General features: G+C 36.6%; 1 protein-coding gene across 6 annotated transcripts in view; it reads right to left on the reverse strand.

The window, feature by feature from the left end:
- Pam (peptidylglycine alpha-amidating monooxygenase) overlaps nt 1–17,237 on the reverse strand; it is a 326,641-nt gene that overhangs the window by 250,744 nt on the left and 58,660 nt on the right. The window contains exon 1 of one of the 6 annotated variants that reach the window (XM_021255822.2): nt 6,112–6,244. The exons of the other annotated variants lie outside the window; for them this stretch is intronic. The gene's annotated coding sequence lies outside the window, so the exon portion shown is untranslated. Of the gene's footprint in view, nt 1–6,111; nt 6,245–17,237 lie in introns of those variants that run through there. 6 annotated transcript variants of the gene reach the window in all.

A 17,237-nucleotide genomic window follows, 5' to 3' on the forward strand; every position in this document is an offset into this window, starting at 1 on the left:
TGAAATCTGCGGTCACATTGTCCTCTGATTAATTCTGCATTGTGCCTAGTGCAACATTAGGTACAGGAGGGCATTCAATAGTAATTACTGAGATTGCATTGTGATTGAAGAGGACAGAATTGACCTTTTCCAATAAGGAAAATAATGTCACCTGACTCTTGTTGTACTGTAATATTACAATTGCTAAATCCTATTCCTCTGTCACTTTCCTTACCAAGACCCTTGGGAAATTTCTGAGCTTAAATTGTGGCCTAAATTCATCACTGGGAGGTTTGAAATTATGGAACTTCTTCCATTGGTGAACTCAAATCCTCATGAATAGTGGAAGCAGGCCTGATGGTCTCCAGTTGCCTCTGTCTCTCATACCCTTGAACATAGAGAAAAAGCACTATGACCGGCTCTCTTTCCCAGCATGGCTATGGCTGCATCTAGGATACAACCTTCCTGTACCCACCGCAGGCTCATTACATTTTGTAGTCATCTAGAACACACAGTAAACAGCAGGCATGGGGCATAGCCTCTCTATGCTCGCCCACCTGGTGGTCTACAATGCACTCATCAAAGCCACCTCCCAGAAGAGAATGGCAAGCTCTTGTTCCTGGGCCTTCATGTCCTTCAATCTACTGTTGCTCAAACTTTCTCCTCCCTTTTTTGTACCAGGCAACAAGATTTTATTTGCAGAAAGAGGACCCTTTATTTCCATTAGTCCTTACTCCATAAAACTATTTTAGAGTAGCTAATATAAAACATTGTTCCAGTTATGGAACTGCACTTCCACAGCATAAATTAACAGAAATAGAGACATCATACAACTTTTAGAAAAAGAACATCCTCCATTCATAATTCAATTGCTTTTCTTTCTGTGAGTTTCATTCCATTCTAAAGATGGAAGTGAAAATGGAGAGCCAGTAAGTCAAGAAAAACAACCGAATGCAGAGTCAATGAGGATGGCGAGGGCTTGCAATGGCTCTCTGAACTGCAATTTAAGACCTAGGATAACTTCCTAGTTCCAATCCTTCCTTGCTGTTTGACTTTATTCCTATTACTGGGAAAAATTCCCCCTAGAAATAAAACTTTAAACTAGTTTTCAAAATAGTGATAAATCATAACAATCTTTGAAGTTTTTGATTTTGAAGTCTCCTTCTATCTTATCTACCACCCACTTACCAAATAAGATTAAAAAACCTCAAAATTCTCATTTCATTAGTTCCTTTATCTCTGATTTCTCTCAAAGATACACTTTTAAGATAATTTTTAACAAAGTAAAAAGGATTACTAAAGCAACTGAGCCAGTTCAAAACGATTTAAAGATTAAACAGTCTCTTCTGTCACAGAGAAGGCAGCTGCTCACTGAGGGTTTTTTTTTAAGTAAAATAGATTTAATCTCTACTTAATCTAATTTACTGGAACTGGAGAAAATAAGTATCAAATTGAATATTCTATATTTATTTTTTTAAATGATCACATGTTTAAAAGTGTATGAGTTTTTCATTAATATTAGCACTTTAAATGGTATATACATTGATAAAAGAAATTAGACTTTGATGTGAACTTAATATGTCCATAAACAAAGAGACAACTAAAAATATATTTTTATTTATAGTAATATTTTTATAAGGGAACAGCTATTTTGTTTTATTATACTGTGTGACTTGCTGATTTTATTTTTGGTCTTCATTTTCATATAACAGCTCTCTTTAAATGATATTTTGATTGATAAATAAATCTTATAATGGCATAAAATCAGATTTTGCTTTGATATAGACCTCTAAGGTTGTTGTATTACCGCGGTACCAAAAAGAATCAGAGTTAAAAAATAATTATTTCTTCCAAAGTAAGTAATTTCTAGCAGCCGGTGTGTTCTCTAAGCAAAGACTGTTTATCCTGTCTCTAGAAAATGATTCAAAAAATAAAATAAAATAAAAATACACACAGGAAAACAGTTTCTTTTCATAACCTTTTCTTCAGAGAACCACCACAGAATGTAAATTTAGCCTTTCTATCCAAAACCAAAATGCTACCATGCTTCTTTATCTTTTCCAACTCGTGTTTAGCCAAGGTTAAAAAAAGAAAGAAAGACTACAACTAGATATAAATTATGTTTAGTATGGACAGATTCATGCACTAGGAATCAGCTCAAGCTTATAAGAAACCCAAGATGTGAACAATAAAGGAAACTATTTTTGCAGCTGCTGGCCTCAAGTCTAGGGTTATTGATTATGGAAATATACTGAACCTTTCCCAAGCAGCCATGTAGAGCACACCTGCCAGATTCATCGGCTGGGTCTTGTGGCTCGAGGCTTCACGCCAAATCAGCCAAAGACAATGTTATTCAAAACTCAAGTTTCCTAGGTCTCCCGGGCTCCAACCATTACCCTTCAGTTTCTAAAGAAACCCGGGCTTATTCACATAGGAGTCAACTAATAGAATTTTTGCCGTCTCAAATCAGTTTTCTTTAATTAACTTCATCTGATCTGAGCCTCTCAATAAAAATATTCAACTGAGAATAGTGTCATTTCATGAGACTCACCTCTGCACCTTGAGTTTTGAACATTTGAGATGTTCAAACATTTCTTTCTAATCTAACATTTCCCTTGTAACTATCTTGGGGCATTTTAATATCCTTGGGGACGACTGCATCCATTGAATTAGGTCAAAAATTCACAATTCCTACAGGGAATCACTGGACTAATTTATGACTTTGAGTAAAAATATAAGATTTGTGAATTTAATGTTGATAAAATTGGCTCTGCATTCTGTAACCCTTCCGTGGGAGGCAGAATAACTGCCCCAAAGATGTCCATGTCCTGATCCCCAGAACCTGTGAATATGCTTCCTTAGATGGTAAAAAGGACTTTGCCTCGGTAATTAAGGTTAAAGACTTTAAAAGGGGGGAGTTTATTGTGTATGATAAAGGCCCAAGCTATTGATGTGAGTCTTTCAAAGTGGAGAGCTTTTTCTGGCTGCAGAGGACCAGAAAGACAGCAACATGAAGATGGCAGGAGCCATCAGGCAAGGAAGGTGGCCCCTAGCACCTGGAGAAGACAGGGAAATAGATTCTCCTCCAGAGCCTCCCGCAGGAAATGCAGTCCTGCTGACTCCTCGATGCTTTAGTCCACTGAGATGTGTAAAACATGTGACCTACAGACATACCACAATAAATTTATATTCTTTAAGCCATAACATTTGTGGTCATTTCTTCCAGATAAAAATAGCCTAGTTACGAAGCTATATTAATCGGCCTTGTTTTTACACTACATGAGGTATAATCAAAATCTACAGTGAATGTTTAAATTTTTAAAAATTTATTACAGTAAAAGACACATTTCCATTAATCCCTCAAAATACTCTCCCTCACTTCAAACACACTTATTCTATCATTCTTATCACTTGTGAAAGCAGTGCTGGAAGTTTCCTTGCGTGAGTGTCTTTAGTTGTGCTGTCATGGCTGCTCTGGTGTCCACAACCGATTCAAAATATGTCCCTTTCATAGTCATTGGGACTCTGGGGAAGAGCCAGAAGTTGCACAGGACCAGATCTGATGGCTTGGTGGGTGAGGACCCACCATAATGTTTTTATAAGCCTGGCTTTCTTTGGATGGCATTCAGGAGCAGCTGTATTTTTGATCACACCTTCTAAAGACATTCACGAAAGAGAACTTCCAGAACTGCTTCAGAAAGTGGCAAAAATAATGGGAATAAGTGTATCGAAGCAAGGTGGATTATTTTGAGGGGAACTAATGACAATGTGTTTTTCACTGTAATATTTTTAAATGTAAGCATTCACTGTATATTTTGATCATTCCTCGTGTTAATCATTCCTTTTTAGGGGAAAAATAAACTTAAAGCTTGACCAGAAAAAAGCACCCAACTCCAACTAAGAAGTGTGGTGCCATGAAAACAGAAAGTGGCCTGTGAAAGTGTGCGTTCTGTAGCTTCTAGGTTCTGAACACAGAAAACTGGGTTATGCACTTAACTGAGCCCTCACAGCTTGAGCTTCTCGCCTAACGCTAATTTTCACGTCTCTGTTCCCCAGATAGCTTCCTCCAATTCTTTTGGTTCCTGGCTCTATTTAACTTGTTGTCTCTGTTGTGAAAGCCAAGGTAATCCCTTTTTCTGTTATGTTTCATTAGTCTCATGCTGGTGAAGTCTACAGACATGGCATTTCCATAATTCAACAAGAACAAGTTTAAGTATGAAAACTGTAAACATTCTTACTATGGCATAAAAAAAGAAGAAAATTTTCCTAAATCAGTTTTTAAGATCACGCTGCCTAAAACTGCTTGGAAGCACTTCCTGACTCAAGCACGAGGAAAGCTAATCTTTAAAGTACATTCTACATGAAGCACTACTTATATTGGTCCAGGCAGCAGAAGAGTATTCTTGTGGATATTTTAAGGGTCTAAAACTGAAGAATTATTCTAATTATAAATGAATTTAATCTACAGATTAAATTACATCACTGAAAATATTAATCCAACCAAGAACAAAATCCAGATACAATTTAGCCTAGAACGTCTTGTTTTCAATGCAAGCATTGTAAAAGTATTTCAATAAGAGAGTGTTTTCAAAAATATGACAATGGTTTAGACTGACTCAATTTCTTTAATATTTAACCTAACATAATCTAAATTAGGTGGTATCATAATTTCTTTCTACTTTTAAGAGCTTTTCCTGATAGCAATTAAGTAACATATTTTCAAACACAGGATTATCAAAATAGTGAATAAATTCAGTCAAATCATTTTAGCATATTTTCAGTACAGGAAGAAATTCAAGCATTTATGCTATTTAACATGAAACACTTCCTTTACCAGATAGTAGTTAAATTCAAACTTTTTAACACTGTTTAACCTCTCACAACTATTTCTCACTGACTATGGAAAAGTAAATAGAGTATTATCAGTTCACTAACATAATCGCACGCAGAACCAAAGCAATGTTGGACAGCGGGATATATTCCCAAAGACCAAAAAACAAGATTGTAGAAATGGACAATGTAACACATTTACGTACCTTGCAACCACAGTCTGCTTACTTTCTAAACAGAATAAAAGTTCATCTACCTTAAGAGCTGGGGACATTCACCACCCTATCCAGTCTACTCTCATTCTTTCTTCTCCTGAAAAGCTATTAGTTAACTGAAATTGCGTTTGCCTACTACCTCCGTTTAAACCCAGTATCACACTGTTCACAGAATAGTCCCTTGAGAATCAAGAAAAGGAAATATGGACAGAACTCTCAGAATGAAGATGGAGGAGTGGGTTGATGGAGAGAAACTGGTTTTGTTTGCCTCATCATTTATTATTTATTGATAAGGCATACTGCAGGGGAAAAACTAAAAACAGAAAACTAACTTCCTCAAGAAAATATCCATTCATGGCTCTTCTACCTGAATTCTGTAACTAATTCTACAGTGCTCTTTTCATAAACTTGAACATATATGGCTTGCCCTAAAGGATGGATGCGTATATAAGGAAAAGTTTCAGAAAGCATTAATTTCATTCACCACAATAACAGAAGTATTATTTTAAATACCAAGGTGCAAGATATTAAGAGCAATCAAAGTATGACATAAGTATGAAATTATGGTTACCAATACATTTGAACTTACAATACCTTTCCATAACTAAATTTTGGTCCTACAATGTACATTTTATTTTCCACAATATGCTGGTACTTCTGGTAATATCCTCTCATAGTCTGTTATTGTTCAAATTGGATGAAACATAAAATATGTAATTCATACACTTTAAAAATAGCCTTGGTTGCTCTGTGATACCTGTCAAGATATTTTACGGTATTTATTTATTTCAAATAATTTGAAATAAAAGCTCTACTGTGTGTGCTGTTGCTGCTTGCCAGGGAGAGTAGCAGGAATTATGTTGTGTATTCACAGTTATTTTTACAAGCCTATCCCACGTGTGCATGCATACATGCACACACACATAGATAAAGTAAAAACTGCAAATCTACTTTAGGTAATTGGCTGAAATTCTCCCATCCACTATGATTTCAGTTAGTAGTATATCTTAGCAAGCAAGAAACCTGAAACAGAATTATAAAGGTATTTTAGTAATTCTTATAATTCTATGCAAAACAAGGCACTTACCTTCCATTGCTAGAGACATCTGAAATCACACTGGAAAGCCAGCAACGGGAAAGGGGCTTAATTGCGGGGTGAATCATCCCCGCATAGATGCTCTGAGCAACCCCTGTATGCATACTGACATCATCAGGCGAGACTCAGAGGCAGAGGATACTATGGTAACGGAGCAATGTGCTGGGAGACAGAAGCCTTTAATTGCTTTAACAACTTCCTGGGGCTCAAGCTACCGGGCTTGGATTCGCTAAGTAGGAAATGAAGGTTGTCACGGAGGCACCAAGTGTGATTCAGAGCAAAAGGACTCAATGAATTCTGGAATTATAAATTTCGATGTGACTTTCTAATGACAACTGACATTACGTGATTCCATTAGCAACATTCCTGGAACAGGTCAATAAATAATGTTCCTATGTAGCAACAGTCTTAACTATTCATACATGGTTTTCTCATTTAACAAGCATTGGTATTATTGCATTACGGATACCCTTTTCCTTGAAGGGGAATACTTGATTCCTTTTGGAAAGAAAGCCCACATCTGTGCCTTCCAATGTCAGCATAGGAATAACAATGAAAACTGATTCTCTCTGTTTACTTCTCCAGGAGCGGCAGCTGCCCACTCCATTATCTCGTAGCTCCAGTAAATCCTTGCCAATACATCACTTGCCCAGAAAACACCTCCAGCAAAATGCCTAATTATGACACCTAGATAAAATCAGAAGAAATCAACCGACTTGCTATCACAGTTCTCTTGGTGAAGTGTCTTCAATCACAGGCAGAATTACTTTTACTTTTAATGACTCTCAAAACTACACATAATTTAAATCTTCCCTTTGAACGCTTTGTCCTTCCCTGCAGCTGTCACCCACGTTGAGAGGAATACAACCCCCCCTTTAAAATGCCAGGTTTAAAGTAATTGCTTAAAATTATACTGTTTCAACTTCAAACTGAGTCTATAATGATATACCATGCCTATGTGATCAGAAGCAACACTTTAATAAGTATGTAATTTATCATCTGTAGGATGAAAACTATTGTTTTCTTCTCCATGAATATTGGATTGACATGTTTTTAAACAGTATCAAGGTCTAATTTTTTATTACAAATACTGTAATTGTGAAGATAAGCAAATAACTTGGCAGATCTTCCTTAAGATATTCATAACACAATAAAAAATGAAAGTTGTCATTCTGTACTGTATACTTAGATCTCAGCTATTCCAAAGAAACTATTATTATCCCTATTTCAATTTAGATGAAGCTAAGCCTGCCTTTTAATGTTTCCCTTGTGAGTAAATAGTGTGCAAATGCCTCACAATAATACTTCTTGGAAAATGTAAAATGGAATACAACGGCACCAGTTTACAATCTAGAAAAATGTAGAGAATTACAATCTAACTTACAAGTTGGACTTTTCACTTTTGTAGCTCTTAGGGAGAATTTTGAAAGCAGACTAGTAAAATCGGACTGCTTAAAAATATATATAACGTTTCAGTTTTTCTAAACTCAGGTGAAAGTTGAAACTTTCCAACAAACCCAAATTCATAGTCTTTTGTTTTATTCTTCCTGTGGTCTTTGGTATGAGAAGGAAAGCATGGCATGTTTACCATGATATAAATTAATATGTAAATATATATTATGTCTATATATATGTCTGTCTGTTTTAAGATAAATACATGCATTTATTTGAATATGCACTGAAAATTAATTAGATGGGACACCATGCTCAGTTGTAGATCTGGTACTTCTGCAATTTCAACTGTAGACTGGTTTGAAGGAGCATTCTCCAACTTTTCCATAATACGCTTTTGCGCATTTAAAAGTTTTTAAACTATGAATACAAATTACTATTATAGTCAACAAGTGGAAATTCAACTAAATCTGTCTGAACTTGCAATCCTCCTGGTTATATGCACTCAGGTCCTACACTAGCCAGACTATTCCAAGACTGTTTTAATCACCTCTTAGGAGGAGAGGACCCAACTGCCTAAACAGAGTTAAGATGGAAAACTAAATAAAGGTTAGCACACACACAGAAGGAAGCAGGTGGATTGATTTTTTGCAGAGAAGTGACAGGAAGGAAGGAAGGAACAGTCCAACAATAAAGATAATTTGTTAGATATTTGGCGGGGGGGGGTACAGTTTCAAAAAGAACACACTTGAAATAAGACCAAAATAAGATATCTACAAAAGTGCAACAGGCTCAAAGACCTCCAGCAGAAACAGAAATCGAGTGTCAATGGCCCCAGATTATGTGGCTAAAGATATGTCTATAGAGAAAACAGGCCTAATTTCCCCAACCTCCATTCCTCAACTCCAGCCGCCACTTACTTTTTAGCCTCCCCTTACTTAACAAAAGCAGCTCAGAGTTACATGTTCTTCGTCCACACTGTGTTCTATTTTCTCTTGCTATTTCACTAGATTTTTTTGATCAGTGCAATTTCACTGCCTCTTAGATCATAAATTCTTAAGACAATAACTGTGTGAAGGATTACTACCTCTTTCCTGTTGATTTTCAAGGACAGTCACAGAGAGGCTCTGTGAAATGCACACGCACCTGAGGCCACCCTAGAAGCACAGGATACAGAGGTTAGAAACACAGAGCTGGGAGCAGGGACAAAAACCTCCCCATTGAGAGAACTCGCCCCACTGAGCTCTGCCATGTTCTTTCTGGGTGATTCTATACATCTTATTTGTCCTATATTACAGGAAACCCATTTTTTATTTCCAGAGGATCCTCAGGGTTCACAGATACCCAAACATATTTTAATATCTCAAACTGAAAGAAAAAAATTATAAGATAAAGTATTCTTTCACATAAAAAGAAAAGTATATTTCCCAAAGAAACCACCCTATGGACTGTCAAAGCAAGATAAATTACATCTAACTCCCAGGCAACCAATCTTTCAATTAAAGTTTGGGGATCAAAAAGACCATGGGTCTAAACTTGTTTCTTAAACTGAAGTGAATTCATGTTGGCAAGGGGAAATTTAGAAATAAATAAGGGTTAAAGTCTCACTCCTTAGGGAATATTTGGCTGGGATTTCTAAAGCTCTGAGTAGTCAACTACAGTGGCTGGCTTCCTCCCACAAATCACATTTCTGACCGGAAGTCTGACCGTAAGGCTAAACACCCTGGCCTGGCTTCAGTTTGTTAAACTTCCTCCTAGCACGAAGGAACAACATTTCCAGCTCTTCTGCTCCTAGAATTCTACATCAACCTCCTCATCCCTCCACCTAACCCCACACTTCTGTCTCTCCTCCCTACCAAACCAAACCCTCCCTGTCCTTCAATGCCCATCTCATCCATCAGGAATCAGTTCCTCAGAATTTTCTGTACTCAGGACCTCACTAAATGTACTGCAATCATTCTACTGTAGGTCTGGGCATGTAGCTCACTGGTACAGTGTGTACTCAGCATGTGCAAGGCCTTGGGTTCAATCCCTAGCAGGAAGGAAGGAAGGAAGGAAGGAAAGAAGGGAGGGAAGAAGGAAGGAAGGAAGAAAGAGAGAGAGAGAAAAGAAAGAGAGCGAGAGAAAGAAAGAAAGAAAAAAGAAAGAAAGAAAAGAAAGAAAGATAGATGAAAGGAAGGAAGAAAGAAAGAAAAAGAAAGTTCAGCATAATTATCACTTGTTTGATTTCTCTACTTCCTTTAATCTCCTGAAAGGTAGAGACAAAGTCTGTATTCCTTTCCTATTCTCTATATAGCACCATGCCTTGCATTTGGCACAAAAGATTCAATATACAAAATTTATTATACCCTAATTTTTTCCATTTTCCAAAGCACCTAAGATTAAACTACTTAACTTAATCTTTTAAACAATCCAGTGTGGCAGGAGATAGAAATCAGAATTTCACTTTCAGAGATGAAAATAAAAACACAGGCTCAAAATGCTACCATGATTTCTCTTGTGCCATGTAACCTCTAGGTCCCCTAATTCCCCAATTCGTTCCTTAGCTGCATATCTGCTTCTTGTAATAAATATCTCCCCTTTTCTGTGACCAAACCCAACAGAGTATCTAATGTATGTTTTCTCAGCGTTTGTAATAGACAGAAGCTACTCAAGTTTTTATCCTAACAGAATTTAAATTTTGCTTTCATCAAAAGGTCTAGAACTACATTTTTATACTATCTTTGAATTCACCTAAGAGGCAATTAACTTTTATATTTTCCCAAAACTAAACACAGCTTATAAAGTCTTCTATATCTTGAATCTAAAAGTCAAAAGAATTATGGATGATGGCTTATTTTAACACCAAAAACTTATTTCAACATGCCATGATTCTAATTTTGATTATAATTCCCAGAAGAAATACTGGATTAAGTTCTAATATCCTTTTTCTAAAGAAGCTAGTTTAAGATAAGTTCCCATTTTAGTCTCTCAATTAGTGAAATTTAAAATACCTTTTCCATAGTAGGATACAAATAAAGAACTTGGAGGGAAATGTAGAGCATTTAGGTGAAAATAAGCAGAGAAGCTTTTTTTGTGTGTGAAATAAAAGGAAAGCATAAGAGGGGTTAAAGATGATGCCTGCAGCCTCCGATGACCCACAGAGCTGAAAGAGTCTGACAGCAGGATGTGGGTTATAATGCTTCTGAATGAAACCCTTTTGTGTAAGGGTCTTTCAAAGGGCGTTCAGGCAGGACTGTGTATGTCTGGATTTAAATTAATCAACCAGTCAGTTTCACAATGGTAAGATTCCTCCTGTTTAACCCATGAATGTAGGCTTACTGGCAGTTCCCAAATGAAGTCCATAGCCTCCAGAAGGTTAAATGCAACAACATACACCGAATGTCCTTTGTAGAAAAGAAAATGCTGCTAACTACACCCTCTATAAATTGTTCAGTATGACTCATCGTGCAGTAGATTATCCCATTTCCATCAACTGCCCTGGTTTTCTTCCCCTCTTTAACCCCAAAAAAGCTGAAGCATAATTTATAAATTTTAATAATATAAATTATGAGGAAGCCTATTTTATCCTATATCTGTTTGAAATACTATAAATAGCTCAGCTGGGGCGGGAGGAGTGCAGGGGGGGGTGGGACTTTCCAATCCACAGGGGCCAAGTACAAAACAAGAAGTTAAACCCAAACCAATATCCGTATTATTAACACAAACCCAGCAAAGGAAAGCTGTAACTATGCTCACTGCCACAAAGCAATGCACAGAAAACAGTGCATAAAAACGATAAGCTTAAGTCAGGTGGAAAATTTCATCTGGGTTCAAAACCATGAATTCTAGCCCCTTGGGAGAATCTTTAAAATCCAGTGTTTCTTTGTTTTTCTCGGGCAGTAAGGGAATGAAGGCATTCTTGTAAAATATTAATCATGCACGTCTTGGACACTAAGTCGAAAAGGAAAAGGGAAGAGAAGATAAGGTAAAGACACAGAACACAAAGCGATCAGGAGCAGTTCTTGTCTGAAAACACTGTGGAAACAAGAACTGCCAGCCCAGGGACTAAAGGAAGTTCCAAGAATTCAACACAGCCTCCTCCTTCGCATTAACATCACTGACCTTCAATTGCCAAAGGGAAGGCACTGCATAGTTTTTAGAGCACAGCACTGAGTCTAAATCGCAGCTCTACTACTTCCAATCTCTGTGACTGTGGGCAAGCTACTTAACCTCCTTCAGCTTTCCTGTTGTCACCTCAAAACTAAGGAGCGAACAATCACCATGCCAGACTTTGTTGAGGGCGTGCCTCTGATCCAGGTGCTGTTTCAGGTCCTGGGAACACAGCACTGAACAAGCTACCCAAGGCTACTGGTCTCAGAACAGGAGGTAAACAAAGAACAACTGAAGAAAGAATTTTATACATGTAGAAGACGGCTCAGAAGAACACTATACCAGAATAATAAGAGAAGCACTAAATGGATAGGGTTATGATTTACATACAGCCATCAAAGAGAAATCTCCAGTGCCAGAAGAAATGACATTTGAATAAGAAGGAACAAGAAACAAAAAATACAAAGACAGAAACTTCTGGGCATGAAAATTAGCAAAAACAATGGTTCTAAGACAGAAATAAGCTTAGAATACTCAAGGAACATGAAGAAGCCCAACATGGCTACAGTGTAGTGAGTGGTGAACACAGTATGGATATATATTTATTAAGTAAAGGAGACAAGTAAAAAAAAAATGATTGCATGCACGGGACCCTGAGGCAGAGGATGAAACTGGAAATGCCAATGTGGGAGCCACTTACTTCACATGTATGTATCTCTTGCAATATCCACAGCATCTGAAGGTCATGATTATAGACAACCAATCTCTCCATTACCACCTTTTCAACTAAGTGAATTAACATTTGCACTAGGGATTGTCAGCAAAATGGAAAGAAAAGAAATGACAGGTAGGAGTGGATTAGCTTAGGGAGAGCAAATAAAGTTTCATATTGAGTACCAACAATTATGAAATACTAGGGACATCTGGGCTTTCTGGGCTGAGGATTCTGAGGCCAAAGAAAAGTCTGTGCAACCACAGGTTCCACTCCATACAAAATACATAAATGGTAAGAATTTTCAAGGCTTTGGGAATTGCAGTTTCTGTTTACTAGCATTTTCATTCTGATAGTTATTTCTCACAATAATAGCATAAAGGAGATACTACTACTATCTGTATTTTATAGTTAAGGAGAATTTATTTGCTCAAAGTGACCAGTCTTAGAAATCTGGGTGTATTTAGAGACCATGTTCTCACCCACTGACATAAGCATGGAAGTTTGCAAAAATTAGCTCATTCTTTGTATTCCGATAAAGGCATCTTAAGGATCCTTTCAGGTGAGTCTAGTATATCTGGGTAGAGTATGAAATGTCTTGGACAATCACCATTCGAGTGCTGGCATATTCCCTGGTTTCTAAATGCACATGTTGCATTCTAAGGCAAGCATGCAGACGCAATTCTTTTCTGTTTTTGATGTTAGTGGAAAACAATCTTATTTGATTTAGGGACTAAGTAATCTTGTAAGCAAGCGGACTTAATTTCAGCAGTTGTCAGAATTCCAAGTAATTTTAGCAACAGTTGCCTCACCTACCCTATTATATGGTTAATAGCTTGTCACCTAACTGCTTTTAAACACACATACACACAATACATACACAACACACATTCTCAAATTAAGTTATTGCTATTGTTATTGAGACTTCATCTGCACAGCAGCAAATTCATACACAACTGAGTAGATGAAGATTTTGTTCCTCCCAGGATGTCTTCAGCTGGTATAATCTTGTTCTGGAGAATCACAGTATCACAGGATCATTGAGGTCTCAGTTGTGACTGGAGGCCAAAATGAAATTATGTCTTGGAATGCCATAGCCGGGCTGTAGGCAGGAGAACTAGGCTAACCAAATGATTTTTCCCTAACATTATGTAGCATTGCTCCTGACAAGGAACTTAGTCTGGAAGAACAGGAATGTTAAATTTAAATTAAAACTAGGGCACTGAAAAGTAAAATTCTTATATAGGTTACAGACCAAACTCAATTTAGGCAGAAAAGCTAAAATAGAATTAATCCTAAATTATCTTTCCTCCACCACACCCTACCACCACACTTCCCTTCCCTTCCTATTTTCCATGGGAGGGCTTCATAACAAGAAAAAAAAAAGTATACTTTCTTTATACTACCTTGTCTTGTCCTACCTTGATTTGATTACAGAAAACTAACCAGAAGTGGAATTTTTATTACAAGAACCATAGGCAGGAGCGATAGTATACTATACCTATCAGAGTAATTAGTTTTATTCATGAACTCATGCTGGGTTAAGAAAAAAAAAAGAAGAAGAAAGCTAACTTCAAAGCATTATTGAAAGATGATTAACACTCTAGCCACAAATGAGAATCACAGGCTACTTTGATGTGGGAGAAGTTTTAGTGCCTAAATTTGAAGAAAGGACATTTAGTATACAAGCTTAACCGTTAAAAAAATCCAATAATAAAATTCATTTGCATGCTGAAATCTAGTAATTACCTAAGGGAATAAACAAAATTAGAACTCAGTCTCAAAAATTATGCCTTAAATACAAACAATATTCCTCCCTTATTATACAGCTCAGTGGCAAAAAGCCAGCTGTAATATGTGCAGTATGTGAAATATTACTCTTCATATTGTCATTTCTCTCTCTCTCTCCTCTCTCTCTCTCACACACACACACACACACACAATATGGTACTTTGGGCATTAATCAAGATACATACACAACCACATCTCAAAACTCACTGATGTTTAAATCCAAATGATGTTATTTAATGCAGTACATGGTTGGCAAGATTATCACTGTATAAAAACTTATCCCAATACTTAACCTGAAACTAACACTGATAATGACCCGAAATTCCTAATCTTAGAGAGCTGAGCAATGCTGTTTTTCATATACTACACATAATTGTCTATTTTCACAAAAAAATTGATGTTTATTCTTTATACTTATAGTTGGTGAGAAAATAGGCAACCTAATATGCTGTATAAATTTCAACAAAAATTAGATATCACTGAAGAGAAAATTGGTTGGGTTGAAATATATGCTTTTTTATAACGGCAGTCAGAAAATATGGAAAGGATAAAAGGCTCACACCTTTGAAATATTTTTAAGATATAAATACATTAAATTTTATATTAATAAGATATTTGCATTTATCAAACTGAACATATTTAAATATTCTTAAAACTTAAATGCTGTAAAATTGAGAGGTATTTTTCTTCCCTCCTACCAAACTGACAAATCCCTATCAACAGCTACTTGGAAAAATATGTAAGGCTATCTAAAATAATTACTGTTTCATTGTGCAAGATGAAAATACAGCTTTTAAAAAAATACTGCATCTGACATTCAGTTCCATATGCTGCTATAGCAGGTCAAAAGCCATTAGCTACCTGCTGAAAATATATACTAGGAAATAAAATGTCCTTCAAAATTATTTTGCATACAGTAGTCTCAAAGTAAAGTGGGTCATTATATTCTAAATACTTTAAAATGTGATGCCTCGAAAAATATTTCACAATGCTAGAAAATGATTTTAAAATAATATTTACTAGGTCATAATTTAGAACATTCACATTGGACTTAAAAAGGACCACGTCGCCAGGCATGATGGCGCATGCTTATGATCCAAGCAGTAGGGGGGCTGAGGCAGAAGGGTCACGAGTTCAAGGCCAGCTTGCAGTACACAGTGAGTTCAAGGCTAGCCTACACTACAAAGTGAGACCCTGTCTCAAAAAAACAAAACAACAACAAGAAGTACCATGCCTACTATAGAAGAAATGGAAGTTACAGAAGATATAAAATAATTAACTAGCTCAACACTATATGTCTATTGTTGTCTCTTTTTCTAGTACAGGTAAGGGACTATGGAAAGTTCAGGCAGGAAGATCACATGTCCAAGCCCAACCCGGACAACTTGGTGACTTAGCAAGACCTTGTCTCAAAATAAAAAACAAAGATAATTCGGGATATTACTCAGTGCAAAGGCCCTGGGTTAATCCACAGTACTAAAAAAAAAATAATAGGAGACTCATTGTGATTCTTGGGATACTTAGGATATTCTCTCTTATGCCTGTAGTTTTCCAGTGACTGGCCCAACCATCTTTTTCCGTACTTAAGACATTTTACAATCCATTTGCACAGAAGACAAAACACCAGCCTTTGTGCTGTTAAACATTCAAAACTCTGTTATTGAACATTTTGAAACTTGGCAATGAAGAGTATGAGTCTCTCTCATTATTTATTAATCAGCTCTGTTAGTGATTAGGTAATTAAACACGTAGCACTTTGTACAGCCAGTACCAAGCTGTGACATACACTAATGCACTTAATCCTCATAATATTATGGTTTAGGTAATATCTGTTACCATTTTACAAATGAGAAAAAGGAGGCACAAAAAAGTGACCCAAGTTTCACATTTACAGACTCATTCCCTCATGGAAAATGAAGGAAGTCCTGAATGTGATGGACAACATTGAGAAAGAAAACTAGGACGGAAAAGTGGAAAGAGTGTCAAAGGAAAGGATGGAATAGAGACAAATGCTCTCTTTTACAATTTTCTCTAATCTTATTTGGCTTTCTGTGGTGCTTAATACACAAAAACAAAGGAATAACAGATTTTTCAAAAGCAAAAGTTACTCCTACCAATCTTAAACATTAGGAAGCTCAATTTTTCTCACCTTACTTAAAAGATTTCTGTTGTGTGGATCTGCATATATCTAATCTTACTGCCCAAATTCTGGAGGACACCGGGTGGAAAAGTAAACATCTGGGTACCATGGTAGATTTCACTGGTTGCAGAGGCACAGATAGAGCTGTAAGAACTCGAGATGATTCACATAGGAATCCGGGTCCCAACATAAACCCATGGCAACTCGTGGAGACTGATTTCAGGAAGGGTCGGTAGGATTCACAGTCTGTTGGCCCTCTAAGGTTTTGGCCACCCTGAAGTTGCCCTCATTGAATTGCATCAATCTAAACAAGTTTATAAGAAATCTCAAGCTTGTCCCTGATAGATGTTCTCAGAATCCCTTCCAACGACCCTAACTCAAACTCTATCACCATAGCAACTTTTTATTGATGTCGCTGTATACATTTGCTTGATCGTTTAATAAAAGACATATTTTCCTTTAAATGTAATATTATAGGCCTCTAAATCTGAAAGTATTAATTCAACTAAGTAACTCCTGATTAATAAACTGTGAACTCAACATTCTTCTGTGAAATTGGAGATACTAAATTATTTCAAGGAAAAAAAAATCACTAAGATTTCTGATAATAAGGTTGAAAAGATCCCCTTTTCCATACCCAAAGCAAAGGAAACAGAATTCCCTACTTTTGCTGGAGACGGTTGCTACTTTTTTATGGATAAAGGTCAAATTATGCATATTTTGGCGACCTTCAGTCAAGGGTCAAGGTCAATCAGCAGATTTTTCTTTCACACCAAAACCAGGGCAGCAGCATGAATACAGATGTTCCTCATCCCTTTCACCGTGGTTTTAACTTCAGTTTTCCTCTCAGAGCAGCTAAGATTTCTTCATTTGTCAAAGGAGTAGCCATTAAGAAAATCATTTAGCTAATAAACAAGGAAATTAGCTAGGAAGCCTGATACAAAACAGATAGTAACAAAACTAACAGCAATCTGTACATGCAAATTAAAG

This window comes from Heterocephalus glaber, unplaced genomic scaffold (assembly GCF_053883595.1).
Source record: "Heterocephalus glaber isolate CG9 unplaced genomic scaffold, H.glaber_assembly_v1.0 deba00001465, whole genome shotgun sequence".
NCBI lineage: Eukaryota > Metazoa > Chordata > Mammalia > Rodentia > Bathyergidae > Heterocephalus > Heterocephalus glaber.